A 24,455-nucleotide genomic window follows, 5' to 3' on the forward strand; every position below is an offset into this window, starting at 1 on the left:
CCAAAAATGCAAAGGGGCTATACAATGCATGCCATGGCCGACCCAAACAACTATGGACATACCTCAAACATGGCAAAATAAGCACAAAAGCTTCACAAGGCTAAGCCTAAAACATGCTAGAACAAGGGTTTACAACCTAAGGCATGTTGAGGCAACAAAGTGGCATTACAAGGTAGGTATGCTAAGCATGCATGGTGTACCAAAAGCAACAGGAAACAGAGGCATATTATCACATAATAAGCACAAAAATCAGCTTAGGCATGGTCAACATGAAGCTTAGCTAGGTGCTCCCTCAAGAGGCCAAAAACGGTCCATTTCAAGGACAACAAGGAGAGGGGGTGGCCCTCTCCTTCTTGGGACCTCAAGGCACCATCCTCACCTCTGAAATCCCTCAAGATTTCAGTGGTGAGGAGGCCCAAACACCAAGGTCTCGGAGCTCACACAAAATAGCACAAAATGGAGCCTTACAAGGCTTAAGAGGGGTCAAACAACCTCAAACAACAAAACACCCTAAACAAACTATTTAGAGGGCCTAAAAACAGAACTTCTTTTATATTATACACCAAGATCAAAAACAGTTCTAAGATAGGCGAAAATAGAATGCAAAAATGGAGAATAAAGGAGTAAGATTGTTACCCTTGTAGACGCTCTCCTCTGGTCCTTCAAGAAACTAAACAAAGGTGTAACACTATGTGTTTGTGTGCAATAGTATGACACAAACACACTTATACACACACAAAGGCCAAAATGAGAGAGAGGTATAGAGATAGAATATGTATGAAACCCTAAACCTAAAACCAGAGCTCTCACACAACTTTTCTCTCCAAAAATGTCTAACCTAAAGCCAAGAGAGGAGGGCTCCTCTTATAGAGGAGCCCATATTGTAAAGCTTACAAGGTAAGCTAACAAGAAGGCCATCCCTCCATACACGTGTATGGAGGGGAACAAAATGCCATACAGTTGTTTTAAAATATCTGTAAAAGCAGATGAACAATAGTCGGCTGCTCAAAATTGCCATTTTGTCAAAATGGAGTGCCGACCGGCAACAAAGAATACCGACCGGCAATATACATTGCCGATGGCAACAAAACACCAGCCGGTGGCTTCTGGCCATGGCCGGTGATGTGTGGGGATGCCTCACAAGGCATTCCCTGCCCCTCCAAGGCAAAACACAAGTGTTTGGTGCAAAACCAGACACTAAATAGTTGAGTTCAGAGATCTTGAGGCAAGGCGCGTAGCCGAGACCTCCGGGAACTCCAAACGAACACGAACAAGGGTAATCACCAAGTGTTCCAATGGTGACGTCCAAGTCTTGAGGACGGTCAAAAATGGGGTGTCTACAGGGATATACCTATTGTTCAGTCGGATCAACACCTTATGGAAACTATGAAGGAGATGATGCGTCAACTCCAAGAGACTATGCAAGCCATGCAACGGGATGCTGCCTGCCAGGCAGAGGCTGCTGCACGTTAGGCAGAGATTGTGGCTCAACAGGCAGAGTTGATTGCCAGACTTTAACAACAATAGCAACCGCAACCATAGCCAGCCGAAGCATCTGCTTCGCATCCATCCCCACCCCCACCTAGAGTTCCAATACTCGGGGATACCGTAAATGTCCAAGATGATACGGACTCTCCAACAGGGCAAGTCCCGCCACCAGTTCTACCGTAGATTTCGAAGACACCGGCCTTCTCAACAGATACACCTTTTGAATCTGAGATGGACTCGACTGCTCTGAAGGTGAGCAAGCTAGAAAAGCTATTCAAGAGGGCTCAAGGTGTGAATTTCATTCCAGACATAGAGGATGGATACACCGATTCTACGATGACTTTGCCGGATTGGTTTAAGATGCCACACAAAGACTGTTTTGACGGGTCTGGGGATCCCATGGTACATTTACGCCTATTCTCAGATGTTCTAAGGCCAATGGGCCTCTCTAGATTGCAAAAGCTTTCACTCTTTGATCGGACCCTGTCGGGTGTTGTCGCCATCTGGTACGCGAAGTTGGAGGACTCTGTCAAGAGAAGCTGGGAGGAGATGGCTGAGGCCTTTATAGCTCAATACTCCTACAACACACCGATTAAGATCACAACTCGTGATCTCGAGACGACAAGGCAGGAGGCAAAAGAGAGCTTCTCTGACTTTATAACATGTTGGAGGGCCAAAGCTTCTATGATGACCACCAGGCTAGTTGACAAAGATCAGATACGGATGGTTGTGCGCAACCTCTAACCTAAATTGAAGCAAAAGATGATCGTCTTACCCATCCCTTCCTTTGCTGATCTACATGAGATTGGGGTACAGACCGAGGATGCCATGAAATAGGGTCTCATTGACCACGATAGAGAGCAGCCTAAGAGGGCATTTACCCACAGTTCAAATGCAGGCACGAGTAGTGCTGCAGTTGCCAGAATTTCAGATGTGGGCATGGTCACCACTACCACCACTTCAAAAATAGCCAACCCCTTTTGCGGGAACTTCCACTTCAACCCCTCAAACAACCAAATATCCACCCCAAGGCCAAAGAACCTTTACTCCACTATACATGCCCCTGTCCAAAGCTCTGGGGGTTTTAATCAAGAAGGGGCATCTGAAGCCTCTGGAGCCGCGGCCATTACCAAATAACCTCCCACCAACCCATAACCCGGCCAAATACTGTGCCTTTCACCAACAGCATGGTCACGACACCGACCAGTGCTGTAGACTGCGTCATGAGATCCAGGATCTTATTGACAACAAGGTGATCGTGCCACCACAAAAGCCAAATGTCACTACCAACCCACTCCCACCACATAACCAAGCTCCACCACCCAAACATATCAACCTGATCCACACCTCGGCCATTCCATATGACCCGAGTATATACATCACACCCTCCCACCTACCCAAGCCTGAGGTGTTCATTCCTGACAACATGGACTTGTGCATGTTGAGCACCTCCCTAACCCAACCCGAACCGGTGGTGGTGACTATCGAAGATAGCACCGGGATGACTGTGGAGGCAGATGGGAATGATGATTAAGAGCCTGAGGGGTCTGCGAGCGTTCAGTATAGCCTGTGTGGTTATATCACGTCAACAGATCAGGTTAGGCCGAGGGTACAGTTGCCGGTTAGGGCAGAGATCAGTATGGTTTGAGGGGATGGACCTAGTCAGGGGATAGATCACCTAACAGAGCTAGAAGAGGGCATTGTAGATCTGTAGTTCTTTGAAGAGCAGGACTCAGAGGATATAAACTTCAGCTGGTTCGACTCGGATGGATCGGCAGAGAATACGGGGTGGCTCAGTGACCAACCAGATGTCGTGGAGCAGCCTCAGCCAGAACAGGGACCGTCAGGAACAGGGACATCAACAGTGGCTGGAATGGCCGAGAATCAGCAGACATCGCCGGAAAGCATCGGTGTTTAGAATTTTGCTCGGGATCCGGGTAGTTTGAATATAGAAAATACTGAACAACAGGCTGCACTGAAGTAGTTTGAGCACGAAAAGATTGAAGATCTGGAAAGGACTAGAAAGGCCAAAGCTCTGCGGGGACGGAACGTGTTGTGCGCACGGAATGTGCTATGAGTACAGGGATAGTTGTAACGGGACCGGACAGCTATCTGTCGGTCGCCGACGGTATGTGGTGGGAAGACGACGACTTACGTCTTGCCCACACCAATGAAGATTAGGGACGAAACCAACTAGACGATACCTGGTATGTGGAAGAGGCTGACCAGATGACCAGAAGTGGGCTGTACTTCAAGCCCCCACATTTGGATCAACTAGAAGCGTCCTGGAAGGACAAAGAGGCAGAGAAGCAGAAAGAAAAACTACTCGAGGAGGAGGCTATACTGAAATAGCTTAAGAAAATCCATGCAGACATCTCCATCTGACAAGGAACTGCCACCCGAGGGCTCAAATTATAACAAATCACTCTACATCTCTGTCGAGTGTAGAGAGAAATGGGTGTCGGTGGTCTTTGTTGACACAAGATCTGCTATCAACATGTGTCCGTCGAGAACGGCATATGCTATCGGGTTGAAGCCCGCGGATTTTGTGCCTACGGTCTAGGTGATACAGGCGTATGACAATACCAGCCGAAAGGTGATGGGAATTGTACAGATTCGGACTCAGGTTGGTCCGGGGCAATGGGACATTGAGTTTCACATCTTGGACGTTCCTGTAACCTTCAATCTACTCCTAGGGTAGCCGTGGCTGCACCACGTGAAAGCCGTCTCTTCCACCTTGCTTCAAATGTTGAAGTACCCCAACGGGAAGAAGGTGGCAATCGTTTTTGGGTTCGATCCATCCGCCGCCAGAGGTTTCTACACCAGTTCTGGAGATTGAGCATGGCACGGAGGATATGTTTTTATTAGTATTTACCCTAGCTGAGGCCCCGGGTTGTACAGAATACACTAACTATTTATAAGGGGCTATACGACAGTGCACAGTCTGTCTACCTTATGAACAAGCTACAGCACATGCCCGAGATGAGCTTAGGGCAAAGTGGCCGGAAAGGCATTGCAACATCGGCCAAAGTGCCGCATAACCCACATACCTTTAGTTTAGGTTATCTGTCTACCAAGGAGGACTGAGTGAGGAAAAGAAAAGAGATGGCCAGAAGAGCCAGAGCCAAGCAGGCTCGGAAGCCTTATGAGTTGATGCACCGACCTATCCAGGGTACCTTGAACGGACGCTTTGTCCAGGAGGGGGAGGACTTCCCGTTCTGTAGCTTTCTCGAGCCATGGCTAAATGCAGAGAGGCGACGCTTGCCGGGATTTGAGATTTTCTTTGACTTGTAATTGTCCGGGGATGATGTTACCGAAGAGTAGACAGACCCACCAGTTGAGTCTGAGCAGTGCAGGGAGGAGGATTCCGAGAGCACAGAGACTGAAATGGGGGTAACACTGGCTTGTCTACTCTCAGATCCTCAGATCGTATAGCAGTGCTGGAGGGATAACTTCTCAGTGCCAATGATCGGGAATGAAGGGGCTGTGGGCCCATCTTCAAACATTCTGGATGCATCCATCGCACCCTCCCTCGTCTAGCAATATGAGGAGGGCTTTTTGTCGAGCAGCACCGGGTCAGGTAGTGAGCCGGAATCTGATTCCACCGAGTTTGTAGAGTCGGAGTTAGGTTCCAGCTCATCTAAGTCTGAGTCCAGTATTCTTGGGGGTGATAGCCCAGATGTCACTGTCTTGTCTAGGTCGTCTTTTTCTTTTTCCTTTGAGTCTGTTGTAACAGAGGAATCAGCCGAACTGGATGTTATTAATGAGAATGGTACGGCTGTGGCTTCCGAGTATTTTTCTGTGCCTTTAATTTATTGCACTAATCAAGACTTTCAAAATTTTGATGAAAACGACGAGGAAGAAATTTCTTTGGTTTTACAACGTTTAATCGATCAAGAGCAGGAAAGGTTTGTTAAACCCTTGGTCGATGAAATCACCACAGTTAATGTTGGTACTGAGGACCCGCGGCTGATCCAGATCGTGTCCACGTTGTCTTCGGAAGAGTTCGAGCGCTTAGCCGCTTTATTAAAAGATTTCAAAGATGTTTTCGCGTGGTCCTACGAAGACATGCCTGGAATCGATCCTGAGATTGTACAGCACTGCATCCCTCTTGACCTAGAGGCCCTATAGACACCCCATTTTGACCAACCTTAAGACTCAGACGTCATCGATTGAGTGCTTGGTGAGGGTGCATGTTGTGCTCGTTTCGAGTTTCCGGAGTTTTGGCTGAGAGCCTTGCCTCCGGGCCTCTGAACTCTTTGTCCTTTGGTTCAGTTTGTAGACCAAACCTTGTTTTCTCTTCCCAGGAGGAAGGGAGAGGTCTTGTAGACCATCTCTTTGTGGTCGTAGACCACTTTTTGTGGTCGTAAGCCACTTTTCCCGTTTGGAGACTAGTTTCCGATTTTTGGAGCCATCGGCAGTGTGCCTTGTCTCGGGACCGCTTAATGTTCTCCGTTTGGCAAGGTTTTTGAACCACACCTTGTTGCCTCTGCCTAGAGGAACACTGTGGTCCGGGAGACCACTTTGTGGTCGCAGACCACATTTCATGCCCGTAGACTAGTTTTTGAGGCTTTCAGCCGCGTGCCTTGCCTCCCGAACTTTCGTCTTGCATCCGTTTTTGTTTGTTTTTGGTACAACCTTGTGTTCCTTGTTTGGAAGGTTGTACAAGGGTGGGAGACCAGTTTTTCCCCTTGGAGACCACTTTTCCTCCTGCCAGCTAGTTTTCTGGTTAGATAACTGGTTTTCTTGGTCTTTGGACTATCTTTTCTAGTCAGCCACCATACCACCACCTTGCTTTCAGTGTGTAGACTTCTCCTACCTCTGGTCGACCAGTTGTCTTCTAGGGAGACCACTTGAAGTGGTCGACCGACCACTTTAAGTAGCTGGCCGACCACTTCAAGTGGTCGGTTGCTTTTTGTCACATTTTTGGAGATATTTTCTTCCAGCTGGCACAGCTGGAAGGCACCAGAACCATCCTCCATATGCGTGTATGGAGGTATGGCCTTGAACCTTAGCTTCCTCAAGAAGCTTTAGCTTTTGTTCTCTATAAGAGAGAACCACCTCCTCCCTCCTCTAGGTTTAGAAAATTTGGCCTGGAGAGATAGATATACATTTGTATCTATATTTCCTTGTTTGCTCTTGTTTTGTGCCTTAAAGTGTAGTTTTTTCTCACTTTTGTACACAAACACACACTCAAACACCATCCTTGTGTTGCTGAGGCTTCTTGAGGTTTGTTTTGGAGTTCTTAGACTGGTTTGAGCTCAGAAAGTTGCTGGAGTTGCAGCTTTGAAAGTGGTTCTTCAAGGGTGAGTTACTATCCCTTAAAACCCCCCATTTTTGCTTAAGCTTTTAGCGCAACTTGCATGCTGTTTTAAACTTAACTTTCTATTGGAAAAAGTTCTGTTTTTGCATGCTTAAAATGTTTTTTTAAGGTCACTTTTTCGTTGGGGGTGGTCTACCCCCTCTTAGGCCTTGTTACGCCTTGTTTTGAGCTATCCCTTTTGGCTCTTGTGCTAGCCTTTGCATGACCTTTCTACCACTGAAATCCAGAGGATTTTCAGTGGTGGAAAGGTGGTTTTTGGGTCTTAAATAGGAGAGGGACATCCCCTCTCCTTGTATTTTGAATACTTGCTTCATATGCCTCATGTTTGAGCATGTTTGTTAAGCTCATGCTGGCCATATCTTAGCTTGTGTTTAGGGTTATTTTGCTGTGGCATACCACTTTTTTTTACATGGTTTTGTCATCTCTTGCATGCTTAATACACTTGTAGTATAAATCTCATAAACTAGTCTTGTATGCTTCGTGAAGTAGCATATCATTCTAGCTTGATTTGAGTCTATCTCAGCATGTTTTTGGTGTTTTTTTACCATGTCATACCTCTGTTTTGGTTTGGTCTGGTTGGCCCTTGCATGCTTCTTGCACTTGTAGTGCATTTCCATTCAATAGCCTAATGTGTCTCATGCTTTAGCATGTCATTCTAGCATACTTTTGGCTTAACTCTAAGAAGCTTTTGTCCATGTTTTAGCATGCTCTAGCTCTGATTTGTGTTGTCTTGGTCATGAATGCCATGCTTTGTATAGCTATAGTGCATTCTAGCTTGTTAGCTTTGTGTATCAAGTCCCCTAGCATGCATTGCTTGGCTTATTTGAATGATTTGGCATCATTTGTAATGTGATTTCAGTCCATGTTTTATGGTCATACACTCACACCTTTAACTTATTCAATGCGTTGGAGGGTTTGCCCTTTATGCCTTAACATGAGTTATTGTGTATGCCCTCATGCCTAAGCTTGCAAGCTATCATTTCAGTGTGTTTTTGGGGTTATTATACCATGATATAACTCTGATTTTTGTTGGTTAAGTCATTCCATGCTTGTTCTTAATAGGTGTAGTGTAATCCACCTTATTTGCCTTGTATGCATCATGCCTTATGCCCTTCATGCTAGCTTATTTTGGCTTCCTTCCATATATGTTTTAGTATCATTTTGACATGTTCTAGGACTTTTTTAGGTTGCCTTTGCCATATGCTTCATGTTTTGCATAGTTGTAGTACAAGTGCTCTTGCTAGGTTCAAGCTTTGGGCACCATAGCATGCTTCATTTGCATCATGTATATGATTTGGCATCATTTTATCATGTTATTTTAGAGCATTTAGCATTACCATGTTCCCCCTTCATTCACTCTTTAAGTGTCTTTGAGTGTTGTGCATTGTTGCCTAGTTTATGGCTTAGCTTGTATGCTTGCATGCCTAGGTCTTTGAGCCCTTATCTCAGCATGCTTAGGTCTTTGTTTTGACCTACTTGAGCTCTGTCCATGAGTGGTTCATGCATTTGTGCCATGTATTGCATGCCCCCTTTCTAGTCATCTTTACTAGCTTTAATGCTTAAGGACCCTTGCATGCTTTACTTGTGTTGATTAAATGATTTGGCATCATTTCTTACCTCATTTCAGTACACTTGGTGTTGTTACACTCCTATGTTTGTCACTGTTTGAGCACTCTTGAGAGTTGTGCTCTTGGGCCTTGTTGATAGGCTAATGCATGTGCATGTGTGCCTTGCTTTTGTGCCTTCATTTCTTAGCATTATGGCCACTGATTTGGGCATGACTGAGGTCTACCCCCTTTTAGTTTAAGTCCATTTAGCATGTTTATTTACATGTTGTTTGCATGCTTATGTTGCCTTGCATTGAGTATGCATGTCCCTAACATTGCTAAGTTGCCCTTGTAGCATTGCATTGTGCTTGCATGCATTAGCATTGTTTGCATGTCATTAGCTTCGTTAAGTTGATCATGTCACCTTGCATTGTGTATGCTATGTTACATTGCATTGTGTATGCCATATTGTCATTTGCATTGTGAATGCCATGTAGTTGCATTGTGTTTTGCGCGCCTTGCATTGCATGTTTGCATGCTTGAGTTGCATTGCATGTTTGCATGCTTGATGTTGCTTTACATTGTATTTGGCATACTTGTGTTGCATTGATGTTTGCATTAGGTGTTAGTTCAAACATGAGAAACGAGGGACGTTTCATACTTAAAGTGATGAAACGTGCCTCAATTCTCGGTCGCCAACGCTCTTGATCATACATGATAGAGTTTTAGGCTTTATGTGTTTACTTGTGCATTCATTTTACATTGAATTGTGCAATTTGGCTTCTCGGCCATCACGCATTGAAATACGCAATTGGTGGCCGGAGGGTCGAGAACCACACTCCCTTGAGCTTATGAAATGATTGGGAGGATGGTTGTGCACACATATCTTGCAAATACATTGCCATGCCCTGGTTTTGCTCTCTATTGCAACAAACTGGAAGAAGTGCAGCAAAACTGGTCGGCCGACCAATAATACTAGCTGGCCAACCACTTTTTCTGGCTTTTCAACACAGAAAGTGGTCGGCAGGTGGTCTCCAACCTCAACAAGTGGTCGGCAGCCCTCCCATAGGTCTCCAAGGTAAGTTGGAAGCTTTCTGGAGCTTAGTGCAAAGTTCTAAGGACAATTGCAAACATAGGCAAATTGGGGCATCGCGACGGATTTCTGAACGAGGCGACCGAGCATGCATCCAGTCTTCTTCCTCTGAGAACCTCCTGTTTTATTGCTTTACTTAGCTTCTTTACTTTAAATAGTTAATGCGTTTAGCTATTTCAATGTGTTTTTTAATAATTAGTTTATTAGTTTGTTTTGTAATAATTAGTTTAATTAGCTTAAATTAGCTAGTTGGCTTCTTATTCGGTCCCTCCTTCGAGAGGGCATATTGTTGTAATAAGCGTGCGTGCGTGTGATGCATGTCTTCCAACCTCCATTTCATTCTCCCTTTTACTTACCTGCTTACGATGGTTAGTCTTAGGGCATATTTTGTTCAGCATACCTTATGCTTCGCATGTGTGCATCCATTCATCTGTCTTGCATGCACCGGGCTCGGTGCATCATACAAACTGCATTGTATTTTCAATATATTTACTTGAATACGTGTTCAATAGTATGTTATCATGTTGTATTTCACATGGCATTCTAGGTAGCCGAGCCTATCTTAGTTTCATTTTCGCATGTGTTGCATTAGCCATCTTAACATGAACTAGGATCATGCATGATTTCTAACTAGTTCTTCGTTTTGGCTCAGAGTACACTGTTGTGGGAGTCGAATAAATTGGCTAAATCAGAAGGTGCTTCTTAGGAGACTTGATATTAATCGGCAGTATCTTATGAGTGGGAAGTCAAATATAATATACGTGCCGAAACGGTATAGATCCTTAGAGCCGAATAACAGAAAGGGCAATGATTGAAAAGTAGGCCCTGGTCCCGAGGATCAAGGGAGAGCCAAGTTTAAATACAAGAACCACAGATTTAGAAAGGTATGTAAGAATCACTTCACTTAACTTAGTAAAGAAGCTATCTTGAGTGTCTGAACTGACTTATCTGTCGGAGTGCTAATTCCGGCACCCCCGACCGGAGTGTTTGTATCTTTTCAGGTGACTAGCTGAGAATCATTAGCGTCTCCCAGGATCTGAAGAGTATTTCCAAACCACTTCTTCACAATTGGTGCCATCTGTGGGAATACTCAAATACATCCATGGCAGATGTAACTGAAGACCCTCCGATAGCCACTGACGAGATCACACAGGGAGATGACCTCACTCCAGCAAATATGCTCGGAAAGGAAACCATCGCTGCAAGACGCGCCTTGAACTTCGACTCACCAACGACTTCAGCGCAAGAGACAATGCAAGCAATCATGGAACAAGCAAAGTAGAACGAACAAAGGCTGGAGAACATGATCCCTGAAAATGAACGTCTCCGTCAAGATTTGGCCCTGGAAGTAGCAAAATCCAGAGAAGCCATGCGCCAAGATCCTGAACAACCTCCGAGGGCAGTTGGACAATGACCTCGAGCCCAACCAAAGGATACCAATAGCGACTCCAACTCATTACCCATGGAGCTCAACAAGAAGGGACGATCCGAAACTTCCAACTCCTCCGAAAAGAGTCTACATACAAGGAACAAGCGCAGAAGAAGCAGTTCAGACGAAGAGGACCAGCACGATCCTTTTGTCCGACGGATTGCAAGGGCGGCCCTGCCCAAGAAGTTCAAAGCTTTGTCATTCACTCTTTACGACGGAGAATCAGACCCCACTGATCATATCCGTCACTACAAGCAGGCCATGACATTACATGCAGACAACGAAGCCCTTATGTGCCGAATATTCCACAGTAGCCTGGGGCCATTAGCTGTCAGGTGGTATTATAAGCTGGGGCCGACTTCGATCAAAAGCTTCCATCAATTACAGAAATTCTTCAGGGCCAGGTTCATCACCAACGAGGTACCGCCGAAACAGGCCGACTCTCTCTGGGCTATGCAGATCCAATCAGGAGAAACGCTCAGAGTGTATTCGGCGCGCTATTGGGAGTGCTTCAACTTCGTCGACGATGCTTGCAACGACTCCATGGCCATCACCGCCTTCAAAATGGGACTACGTCCTGACAGTGCTCTTCGCAGTTCCCAGACTAGAAGACCCCCCAAAATAGTTTGGGCGTTGATGAAGAAAGTCAAAGAGTATTGCAAAGTGGAAGATGATGCCTTGAGAATAAAAGCTAGACAAATGTCCAACAAAAAGGCCCCCCCCGAAATCGCTCAACCAATAAGTTCCGTGCCACCACCGAGCCCTGTGCCACGGCAACGCGCTAAATGAGACAAAAGGCCAGACTCTCGCCGATCAAGCGATCAATGCTCTCACCGGACAAATGAACAACTGCAAGTCGACAGCAGGTGCTCACGGCGTGCCGACAAGAAGTACATAGAGTTGTCAGAACCAATCACTGCAATAATGACCAAAGTCCAACACCTTCCATTCTTCAAGTGGCCGTCAAAGATGGTGGGGCCACCTGACACACGAAGAAGGGATAGGCAGTGCGAGTACCACAAAGATCATGGCCACGAAACTGAAAGTTGTTACGCATTAAAGGATCACCTGGAAGAGCTGGTGCAAGACGGCTGATTGCAACAGTACGTGAGCAAGGGTCAGCTAATCAAGGCACTAGCCTTGAGGCAGGACTCACCTCCACTTGGCGTGATCCATGTAATCTACAGCCTGCTAGCATCCCCAACCGTGCACACAATTCAATCGCATCCAATCCCCCAAAAGCAACGCATTCTGACCGAATGGCCCATAAAAGCTCTGACAATTACTTTCAATGATTCCGATCTTAGCGGCGCAACAGCCTCCCACACCGATCCGTTGGTCATCGAATTACGGATAAACCGGTTCACCGTTGAACGCATTCTCATAGATCCAGGGAGTACTTCAGAGGTTATGTATTACAAAACTTTCATCAAACTCGGCTTCAACGAGTCAGAACTGTCTCGATGCCTCACCCATTGTTCAGTTTCAATACGAATCCTGAGTACCCGTTAGGGAAAATCATATTGCCCGTTCAAGCGGGCTCCAGAACAGTCGAAGTAGAATTCCTGGTCGTAAAGCTCCCATCGCCATATAACGTTGTCATGGGGCGAACCTAGTTACAGATTATGAAGGCAGTTCCAAGCACTTATCATCAGCCTCTGCGCTTCCCGACAACCCATGGCATTGAAGAAATCTGTGGCTCCTCGCAATCGATACAAGCAGAGATTTTATGAAAATCCTTCCACTAACCCGACCTGTGGGCTTTAATACTCGTATATATATCACTTCTGCAATACAAACCATTTTTCTTCATTGTTCAATGCATCTTTCTACCCCCATTACGGCGCTCATTAAATCAACATTTCGGAGCCCCCTTTGGTGCATGACACCTTAGGGCCGATTAAGTCTCTGGATTCGGAGCGCCCTTCGTGGATATCACGATCGGCCACATTAAGTCTCCGGATTCGGAGCCCCTTTTGGTGCATGACACCTTAGAGCCGATTAAGTCTCCGAATTCAGAGCCCCCATTGGTGCATGACACCTTAGGGCCGATTAAGTCTCCGGATTCGGAGCACCCTTCGGGCATATCACGATTGGCCACATTAAGTCTCCAGATTCGGAGCCCCCTTTGGTGCATGACACCTTAGGGCTGATTAAGTCTCCTGATTCGGAGCCCCCTTTGGTGCATGACATCTTAGGGCCGATTATGTCTCCGGATTCGGAGCGCCCTTCGTGGATATCACAATTGGCCACATTAAGTCTCCGGATTCGGAGCCCCCTTTGGTGCATGACACCTTAGGGCCGATCAAGTCTCCAGATTCGGAGCTCCCTTTGGTGCATGACACCTTAGGGCCGATTAAGTCTCCGGATTCGGAGCGCCCTTCGTGGATATCACGATTGGCCACATTAAGTCTCCGGATTCTGAGCCCCCTTTGGAGCATGACACCTTAGGGCCGATTAAGTCTCCAAATTCGGAGCCCCCGTTGGTGCATGACACCTTAGGGCCGATTAAGTCTCCAGGTTCGGAGCCCCCGTTGGTGCATGACACCTTAGGGCCGATTAAGTCTCCAAATTCGGAGCGTCCTTCATGGATATCACGATTGGCCATATTAAGTCTCTGGATTCGGAGCCCCCTTTGGTGCATAACACCTTAGGGCCAATTAAGTCTCTGGATTCGAAGCCCCCTTTGGTGCATGACACCTTAGGGCCGATTAAGTCTCCAGATTTGCAGCGCCCTTCGTGGATATCACGATTGGCCACATTAAGTCTCCGGATTCGAAGCCCCCTTTGGTGCATGACAACTTAGGGTCCATTAAGTCTCTGGATTCGGAACCCCATAGGCGCAGGAGTGCATAACACCCTGTTTCACGAGCAAAACAAAATAAAACAGAACACGCCAACATCCGAAGTAAGGTGCTTAACTAAGCATATAAAAAATTCAAAATAAGAAGCAAGTGTTTGAAATAAAACTTTTTATTTGATCAAACAGTTGTTACATAAACGCAATCTGCATTTGAGCGTTACAATATCCATTTTCAACCTCAAAAGCTAAAAGGGAAAAAAGATGCATTGGTAAGGTGGCGGTGCCGAATTAACTCCCGTCACCCAGTAGTCCACGGTTTGCAATGCCTTGATCCAACTGTGTCCAAGCCCCTGACTTGCGCTTTGCCAAACTTCCTCTGATACCAATGACAATGTCAAGGCAAAGATCTAGGACAAGGAAACTTCCCCTGATACCATTGACAATGTGAAGGCAAAGATCCAGGACAAGGAAGGGTAAACCCAACGGTCGTTGCCTTTCCTTTCGGGGTGATCTGCTTCAACGACTTGGAGACTCATGCCAACTTTTGGACGCCCTGCCGCTCATACGGATGCGTTCTATGCCGCGCCCCATTGCAACGCCAAGCTCGGCTAAAGTCTGAGCCTCTCTAACTAATATCCCCACTTATCTCACCTTTCATAATAAGTGACTATTTATCTACGCGAAGCGCCCAGTCATTTTATACTCAATACTGGCAGCGATCTCGAGGCCCCAATCCCGAGGCGCTTTCATTAACGCTAAATTCCATGAGACAAATGTCGGTTGACATTCCCCACGACCTAGTTATCCAAATGACTTTTTGACGCATGCACTGGCCTCATTCAGGAATAAACGGCTACCTCACTAGTTTTCGGCTTCCACAAGTCACAATGGCCTCATTTAGGAATAAACGGCTACCACTTGACGCTTAACAGATTCTCGCGCCGTTCAACGTTCATACATTCATTCAAGCATGTATATAATAAAACGAAACATGTACATACCGAATACGAACTGCAACGAAATGTTTACAACGGAACGTTTTTATTCAAACAAACAATAAATTACATAGCTTTCTAGGTGATCTGCATTTCAACCTCACAATTAGTACACTTATACGGCGTCACCCTCGTTCTCACTCTTCTCGACTTCAAAAGCGAAAAACAGAAAATGTTTACGGTAGTAGAGCGGCGGCGCCGAATCAATGCCCGTCACTCGAAGATCTTCTGCGGCTTGAGATGCCTTGATCTAACCGTGCCTAAACCCACGATTTTCACACCGACAAACTTCTTCGGCAAGTTTCTCCTTGGTTTTTTCGATTCCAACTTGTTGGCCATCGTGAAAACCTTTTTCATAGGCCCTACCCTTCGCGTTCTCCATTGCGAACATACTAGCCGTATCACGATCGGCGAGTGCGGCACTAATGAGCCGACTAGTAACCCTTTCTTCCACGATTGCGTGTCCCTGACCGGTGGGTTGTGCCTAAGCCGCCTTGACCTTCCTTAACTCGCGCTCAGCTGCCTCCGCGCGAGCCTCCAAACTTTGAATACGTTCCTCCTTCTTCTCTATTTCTCGGCGGGTAGCGCGTAGTTGCATGCCGATTTCATAGGCAGTGTAGAGCCCCTTCACCGCCCCGTGAATGCCTTCTCGAAATACTTTGTAGTCATGTCGACCCACCATCGATCGTTGAACCTCAGGAGGAAAGATTTGTCGAGCAAACTCAACCGCTACATTTGGGTCTCGAATGACCGAGTCTCCTTCTGTCATGGGTCTATTCCACATGAATACCGCGAAGCTTAGTGGGCATGGATTCGCATCAGATCCCCTCTCGACTCGAGGTTGCGAAGATCTGCCCTGCAACTGCTTTTCCCGCTTGGGCGACCAGCTTCGATGTCGAGGTGTGCGCGGAGGATCACTCCCTCGATTCATGTCTACACCCAGCTCAGGTAGCGTCCTCGCTTCCCCTCTACTGTTGAAGAAGAGTCTGTTTGACATTCGCACGATACCTTCAAAAGCTGGAATCAGTTGTTTGCTGTAGTCATAAAAGTTGTACCCTTAATCATTTATCCTTTACAGAGGTAGCACCCTCGAGGAAATCTCATTAATTGAGAAAACCTCAATCGACCGGCGCCGAAATGGTCATACAACGCCTAGGGCAAGGGCAGATAGATTTATCAATATTCGGCTTTAGTGCCCCAGCCGGCCCATGAGTCAACTTCAAAACCGCCAAGTTCGACTTCAAAACTTCGAAGTTCGTCTCACCCGGCGCCTGAAACGGTCATGCAACGCCTGGGGCAAGGGCAGATAGATTTATCAATATTCGGCTTCAGTGCCCCAGCCGGCCCATGAGTCGACTTCAAAACTCCTAAGTTCGTCTCATGCGGCGCCGAAAGGATCATGCACCGCCTGTGGCAAGGGCAGATAGATTTATCAATATTCGGCTTAAGTGCCCCAGCCGGCCCATGAATCAACTTCAATATTAGGCTCAAGTGACCCAGACGTCCCATGAATCAACATAATTCCGAAGTTCGTCCCACCCGCCGCCCGAATGGTCATACACCGCCTGGGGCAAGGGCAGATAGATTTATCAATATTCGGCTTAAGTGCCCCAGCCGGCCCATGAATCGACTTCAAAACCGCCAAGTTCGACTTCAAAACTTCGAAGTTCATCTCACCTGGCGCCCGAAACGGTCATGCAACGCCTGGGGCAAGGGCAGATAGATTTTTCAATATTCGGCTTTAGTGCCCTAGCCAGCCCATGAGTCGACTTCCAAACTCCTAAGTTCGTCTCATGCGGCGCCAAAAGGATCATGCAGCACCTGGGGCAAGGGCAGATAGATTTATCAACATTCGGCTCAAGTGACCCAGACGGCCCATGAATCAGCATAACTCTGAAGTTCGTCTCACCCGGCGCCCGAATGGTCATGCACCGCCTGGGGCAAGGACAGATAGATTTATCAATATTCGGCTTCAGTGCCCCAGCCGAGCCACGAATTGGTTCACTAGCAAAATACCAACGAACTATTTGGCATACGAATGATAAGTCAATATTGCCAACATATTCAATTGCAGAAAGCTTAACAGAGTAACCATTTTATCTAAAGTTGCGAGAGGCAAAACATTCTTCATTAACTTAATTTCACAAACTACGTACAAATGGTGGTGAAATACCAAGGTAATTTTCATTACTAAATTGTGCGCAAATAGTAACCAATTTACACATGAAAACTACCCTGAGCCAACAAAAGTCTATCGAACAAAAGCTTACATCAAAATCAAAACTGCTTAATATAATCGAAATGACTCCCAGATCAATTCTCGGGGTTAGATTCAAGGGGCTCAACATCCACTTGCTCGTAGGGAATTGGCAAGACCAATGTAACTCCAGCGGCAGCAAGGGCTTTGAGCCACCCATGTTTGAACCCCTGATTCTCGAATTTGGGGACTTCATCTACATATTCCGTGAAGGCGGCGCTTTTTCCTGCCTCAAATGCCCCAGAAGCCTCAGAATCGACTTTTTCCTTCGCCGCCTTGAGCTCCGCTAACTGAACCTCCGCCTCGGCAAGCGCCTCCTTGGCTAACTTGAGCGATTCTTCTCTCGCATTTGCCCTACTCTCAGCCTCAGAACGGAACTATTCAGCTGAGCGAGCCCTTTCCTTTTCTGCTTCAGCTCGCGCACTCTCCACCGTGGCTCTCACCACTTCAAACTCGGCCCTACTCTTTTGACCGTCCACCTCCTCTTGCAAACGCTCAATTCGGCCAAGGGCATCATGCAGGCAGTGGCCTAGGTCCACGATCCTGGCAACAGTCTACAAAGCAAGTTGAGGTTATCAGATACCTTAATGAAAACAAATTCAAGAGAATTTGACATGCACTTACCAGAAGCGCCGACTGTGCAGATAGGGCTATAGCCATAATATCCGGCACAGCGCGAAAGGCTGCGTTGTTAGCCGGCAAGGAAATTGAAGCAGCCAGGCTCAACGCCACGGCTGGATCCTCAATGGCTGAAGCATCGGAAGAGATTGGTGTATCTTTCATCTTTGGCCGAACAATAAAAGGCGCAACCACGTCCGGCTCTTCTAAATGAGGCCGTTTGGTAGCAAGGCTAATTTCTGACCCAGCCTCCCCTTCGGTGCTGTGCTTTTTGCCGCGCTCCTCCGGAATCAGCCGCTCGCTAGTGACTTGTTGTTCAACCTTCCCCCGTTTCGGCCGCAACAACCTGAACCATCTCCTCAATATTGGGTACGAAAGCTTTAATCAAGGTGGGCTCAGAGTGGGCGGCTTCGGCCTTCTTTCGAGCAGCCATTTGCTCAGCATTTTTCTTTCGCGCCATCTGCGTAAGGCTTTCCCCAGCCATACCTTCGAAAAAATCACCGGGTAGGTCTTCCAAATTTGCAAAAATATGTCTGAAAGAAAACTCTGCCCGACCTGAAGTGGACGGTGAGGGCTGGTTAAGTCGGGCAACCTCGAACGCCGAGCGTATCGCTTCGTCAACCTCTTTGGCCTCCTCAGCGACCTCCCTGGTTGGTAAGGCAACCACCTCTACCACCGGTTCCGCGTCTGCCCCCGAATCTGAATCTTCGAGGCCAATTTGCCTAAGGGTCTTGAAGTTAGGAAATAGCAGAGCCGAAAGGTGTTGATCGTCGATTGGAACTGGAATGCCTTCTGCAGCCGAGAATGTAGTATGAGTAGGTTCGTACCGGAGGAGTATGTGAGCTACTCCTCCTTGCTTTTGTACATTTAGACGACCAAGGTATCTGAGTGCAGACTTGATCTCCTCAAGGACTGCATCGTCGGTTGATGGAAGAATCTTCTTCAAGCTGTTACCTGCAAAGAACAAATGATGGTTAAAGGAAAAAAGCCGAGTAAAAGGCAAGCCAACAAACACAAGGCGTTACACGGCAACCTGGATCACCCTTCCGTCTGGGAATAGGATCTAGGCGGTCTTCACCTTCCCCGAACTACCAATTGCCTCGGACATTGACCATTACATCGTCAACCCTCTTACCAGAGCTGGCAAGCATGGTTATCAAGTGATGGTCAGTGTCCTTGGCCCTGAGAAAGTATCGCCCCAGCCGACCGGAAGATTTGGCCAAAGCGTAGCAGTTCTGAATCGCCGGAATGCCAAGGTTGATCCTAAGACGTCGGTTCAACTCTATCACCCCCATGATGATTTGAAATAAATTTAGGTTGGGCTGGGAAGGAATCAGACTCCAATAGCGAAGGACGACCCTAAGCAGTGGATGGAGGGGAAAGCAGACTCTGCCTTCCATTGTAGATAAGAGAGGGAAGACGATCATATTTTGATCCTCCCTCTCTATATCAGGAGTACTGTCCGTCACAAGAGACAAGTGGACATCATCGGGAATGGAAAAATATCGCTGGAATCCGGAAATACGACCCTCAGAAAGGAGGTCTTTCAAGTGTTTAGCCATTTTTGCAGGGATTCTAGGTTTCACCGAAATCAAAATGACAAACAAAAAATAGGATTGTAAAGAAAGGGGAAGAAAACTTACAAAGATTAAATGGAGCAGAGATAGACGGAGAAGAATTGCACAAAATGTGAGTCAGAGAAGGGACACCCGTTGACGGTCGAAGAGTCTCGAATACTCAACGAAATGTGCATTCGAAAGGACTGAAATTTCAAATCGCAATAAACGCGAGACACACGAATGAGGCGGGAAAGTGTAATGTTGACCGAAAAGGTGTGCGTATTCTGACATCTGTATTGGGGTACGCGAAGCCGCCTGACCCATCTTAACTTTTCCATTTCAAGACCAAACACGCCGATTAACTATCGTTAATGTAGAGTCCGAGAGGCAATTGTGGGAGCCGAATAAATTGTCTAAATCAGAAGGTGCTTCTTAGGAGACTTGATATTAATCGGCAGTATCTTATGAGTGGGAAGTCAAACATAATATACGTGCCGAATAGGTATAGATCCTTTGAGCCGAATAATAGAAAGGGCAATGATTGAAAAGTAGGCCCTGGTCCCGAGGATCAAGGGAGAGCCAAGTATAACTACAAGAACCACAGATTTAGAATGGTATGTAAGAATCACTTTACTTAACTTAGTAAAGAAGCTATCTTGAGTGTCTAAACTAACTTGTCCGTCGGAGTGCTAATTCAGGCACCCCCGACCGGAGTGTTTGTATCTTTTCAGGTGACTAGCTGAGGATCATTGGCGTCTCCCAGGATCAGAAGAGTATTTCCAAACCACTTCTCCGCAACTGTGAGTGTTTACACTTTAGCATACTGCATGTGTGTTAATGCTGCCATGAAAGCATGCTTGCCATGAGGCTAACTGCTTATTTGGTATAACTGCCTGAATGCCTGTGGGTGAAGGTTGGATTGCTTCAATTGGAACAATTCATCAAAATCCTGTTTTAACCTACTTGCGAGTAGCAAACTTTAAACCATTTTCAAACAAACGAACATGCAATGTTTTGTTCCAACTTAGGCGATCTAGTCTATACTTGTATATTGCGCACATCACATAGTAATTCTAGGTCAATAACCAAAATAAGAACACATGTGTTTTCAAAAACAAGATATCATGTTAGTAAAGGCCGATCTTTGATTGGGCGAGCGGGGGTGCTCATTGCATGACCTTCCCCTCTCATACCCAAGTTCCTGAGTCGAGGCAACTTTGGTGATGACGGACACATGGCCTTAGGCACGAGTTAGGGTTTCCTAAATTCCCCTAAAATAAAATAATTAAGTGGTGACTCTGTATCTAGCAAAGCAGTCCATGTTTGGCACTTCTTTATACAAATCAGTTTTCCAAAACGATTTGCCGGATTTGGACTCTTTGGTGATTTATCGGTCTTGCATCGTACTTTGTGAGATTAGATTCAGAACCGTGACATTGAGTCCGAACTTGGAGTAGCTATAGAGCAAACGAATCCGCGCCCTCGCAGCGCAGAGCTTGGGAGTTCTCGGGCCTGTCTACAGGCCTGACCTGTTAAGCAGAGGCTCCGAAGATCTGCCCGGATTAGGCTCTGAAGATCAAAGAAGAGGTCACCAAGCAAATTGACGCAGGGTTCCTGCTGGTATCTGAATACCCAACTTGGTTGGCCAATATAGTTCTGGTGCCGAAGAAGGATGGCAATATTCAGGTATGTGTGGACTTTAGGGATTTGAACAAAGCTAGTCCGAAGGACGACTTTCCTCTGCCGCATATTGATGAATTAGTGGATTTCACTGCTAGGCATGTACTGCTCTCGTTCATGGATGGGTTTTCAGGCTACAATTAGATTTTGATGGCACCCAAAGACAGGGAGAAGACTAGTTTCACTACCCCGTGGGGAACCTATTGTTATATTGTTATGCCGTTTGGGCTGAAGGACGCTAAGGCTACGTATCAACGGGCTAGGACCACGATTTTGCACGACATGATCCGTAAAGAGGTTGAGGTGTATGTGGATGACATGATTGTCAAGTCTAAGGAAAAAGAGGACCACTACACCGCCTTGCATAACTTCTTCCAGTGGATCAGAGATTATCGGTTACGGCTGAATCCTCAGAAATGTACATTTGGTGTTACAGCTGGGAAAATGCTGGGGTTCTTGATCACACCGAGAGGTATCGAGGTCGATCCTTCCAAAATCAAGGCCATCTTAGAAATGCCACCACCAAGGACTGAAATGGAGGTGCGAGGCTTTCTAGGCATAAGTGCAATTCATAAGATAGTTTATTGAAAAATTAACCTTGACTTGTGAACCACTGTTTGGTCTCCTAATGAAAGGAAAGAAGTTCTAATGGGACGACCAATGCCAAGTTGCTTTCAAGCAGATCAAGTAATACTTACAGAACCCACCTGTGTTGTCACTGCCTGGGCCGGGGAAACCGTTGATTTTGTACCTATCAGTGACTGAAACGGCAATAGGAGTCTGAGGACAAAGTGGAGAAGGCTATCTACTACTTGAGCAAGAAAATGCTGGATTACGAGACCCGCTACACTCCGCTGGAGAAGGTATGGGCTACCAGGAAGCTGAGGCACTACCTGTTAGCTCACTCTGTAATATTGGTTTTGAGATTAGATCCTATCAAATATCTCTTTGAGAAACCAGCACTTACAGGTAGGCTAGCCCGTTGGTTGCTTCTGCTTTTCTAATTTGATCTGAAGTACATGACGCGTAAGTTAGTAAAAGGAAAAGCGGTAGCGGAGTTCCTAGCCAATCACCCAGTTGAAGGGGATGAAGTAGTTGAGTATCTGTTCCCAGACGATGCCATTCTGTATGTCGAAGAAGAAACCTGGACGTTGTACTTTGACAGAGTGTCAAACCAATACGGGTATGGGATAGGGGTGTTGCTGATAGCACCTGACAATTCCCACATACCTCTAATATTCAAACTCCGGTTCAAAGTGTCAAACAATGACGCAGAGTATGAGGCATGTATTGCTGGATTAGAAGCCGTTCTAGAACTAGGGGCAAAACGGTTGGATGTCATCGGGGACTCGAACCTTGTTGTATCTCAAGCTAAAGGAGATTAGAAAGTTAAAGAAAAAAAGATGAGAATCTATCACCAGACCTTGGACGCTCTGATTCCCTGGTTTAAGAAACTGAACTTCGCCCATCTCTTAAGAGAGAACAACAGGTTCGCTGATTCATTAGCAACTCTATCTTCTATGATAGACATCCCTTTCGGAGTCCGGATGCGTCCGATCATCATTGAATAGAAATTCGTGCCAGCCTACGAGCTGATTACTTCCATAGATGAGGTACAAGATAAGAACCCCAAGTATTACAACGTCTGGAACTTCTTGGAAAATGAGGTGTATCCGCCAGGGGAAAATGCCAAAGATAAGAGGGCAATTCGAAGAATGGTTGCTCAATTCATCATCTACGGGGGTAAACTATACAAGAGGGGTCATCTCGGGATACATAAGTTATCTGTTGATGCTGAAGAGTTCAAGCACCTGATGGAGGCCATCCATGGAGGAGAGTTCGGAGTGCACATGAGTGGGGTGATGCTAGCCCGGAAGATTCTCAGACAGGGTTATTACTGGTCAACCATAGAGGAGCATTGTATTAGTTTTGTCCAACGATGCCACAAATGTCAGATCCATGCAAACCGCATGACCATTCTGCCGTCGAAGCTATACGACATGACTTCGCCATGGCCGTTTTCAGTCTGGGGGATTGATGTGATTGGGGCTGTAACTCCGAAGGGGTCCAATGGGCATGTGTACATTTTGGTAGCGATAGACTACTTCACGAAATGGGTTGAGGCCCAATCTTACGCAGTGTTGAAGGCGTCGCATGTCGCTAAGTTCGTCACAAACAACATCATCTGTCGCTACGGTCCCAAATGAGATTATTTCGGATAATGGTTCCCATTTCAAGAAGGAGGTGATCGACTTGTTGGAGAAGCACAACGTGGCTTTTCATAAGTCATCCATATATCGGCCGCAAACCAATGGAGCTGTTGAGGCTACCAACAAGAACATCAAGCACATTCTGTAGAAGATGGTAGAAACCTGTAGGGACTGGCCATATAAGCTGCCATTTGCTCTTTGGGGCTACCGGACTTCAATTCGAACTTTTACTAGAGCAACTCTGTATTCCTTGGTTTATGAGATGTAGGTTGTTCTGCCAATCGAAGTTAAGGTTCCGTTATTACGGGTATTGGCTAAGTGTCAGATAGCTGAGGCAGATTGGCAGCAAAGCAGGTTCGAAGAACTCATTCTCTTTAAGGAAAGAATGCTGAAGGCACTGTATCACGTTCGGGGTTATCAACAAAGAATTGCCAGGGCTTTCAACATGAAGGTTAAGTCCAGGAATTTGAAGGAAGGGGATCTAGTGCTCAAAGACAACCGAGCTCCCATCCACGGCCCTGGGGGCAAGTTCAGACCTAATTGGACTAGCCCTTACATCATCAAGTCCATCTGGTCAGGTGGAGCTGTCATTCTGATGGATTTAGGTGGCCTAGAGTTTTCCTAGTCGATCAACATAGACAAGTTAAAGAAATACTATCCCTGAGTGGCTTGCTAGGCCGAAAACCCGAAAGGGCGACGTAGGCAAAAGTTAGAGGATGAAAAATTTGAAATTATAAGAACTGAGCTCGCAAGGTTGAAAACCCAGAAACAGCGGCCTTAGCAAAAGTTAGAGCGCAAAAGGAGAGTGTTAATACACGAGTGAACCTTAGCCGAACTACGTAAGGCTTAATTCCCATCTTTGGGATACGTAGGCAACTTCGTTCTGAAGTCCAGCCATAAACACTTCCCGAATCAACTTCGTCCATGTGATCATGTTGGTCATCTTCATCTATTCTGCATTCAAGAGCTCGGTTGGGACGTCTAGTGCAGTGTTATTCAGACTAGGGGCAACTTTCCAGTTGCTGGGATTCGGGGGTGTACATCTCAGTGATAGATCTCGGGCATGTCCGGTTTTGATCCATATCGAAAATGGTTTTCAAGAGTTTTAATAAAAGTTGATTTTGCTCAAATTAATCTTTTTACGACTTGGACCATTTTTGGACCAAACGGAAAATTTTTCAGTACCCACAACCTTCAATTACATTGATTTCAATACAGAGTTATCCTACTCTTGAATACCAATTAAAGTTGCTTTTTATTACATTCATAAAGAAAACTTGAAAGTACTGATTAAAGTAATAAATTAGGGGCATAGTCAAGTCAGGTGTTCCTGCGCCCCCTTCGAGAGCTTGTGGAACCCTGTGATGCCAAAGTAGGCCCAACCTGCGTCTCTTCATCAAGCCAAGCTATGCACTCTTCAAAGAGGCTGCAATTGAAAGTGGAAGCGGGGGCT

Source organism: Camellia sinensis, chromosome 13 (genome assembly GCF_055761805.1).
Source record: "Camellia sinensis isolate YWXY chromosome 13, ASM5576180v1, whole genome shotgun sequence".
In the NCBI taxonomy this organism is placed as follows: Eukaryota; Viridiplantae; Streptophyta; class Magnoliopsida; order Ericales; family Theaceae; genus Camellia; species Camellia sinensis.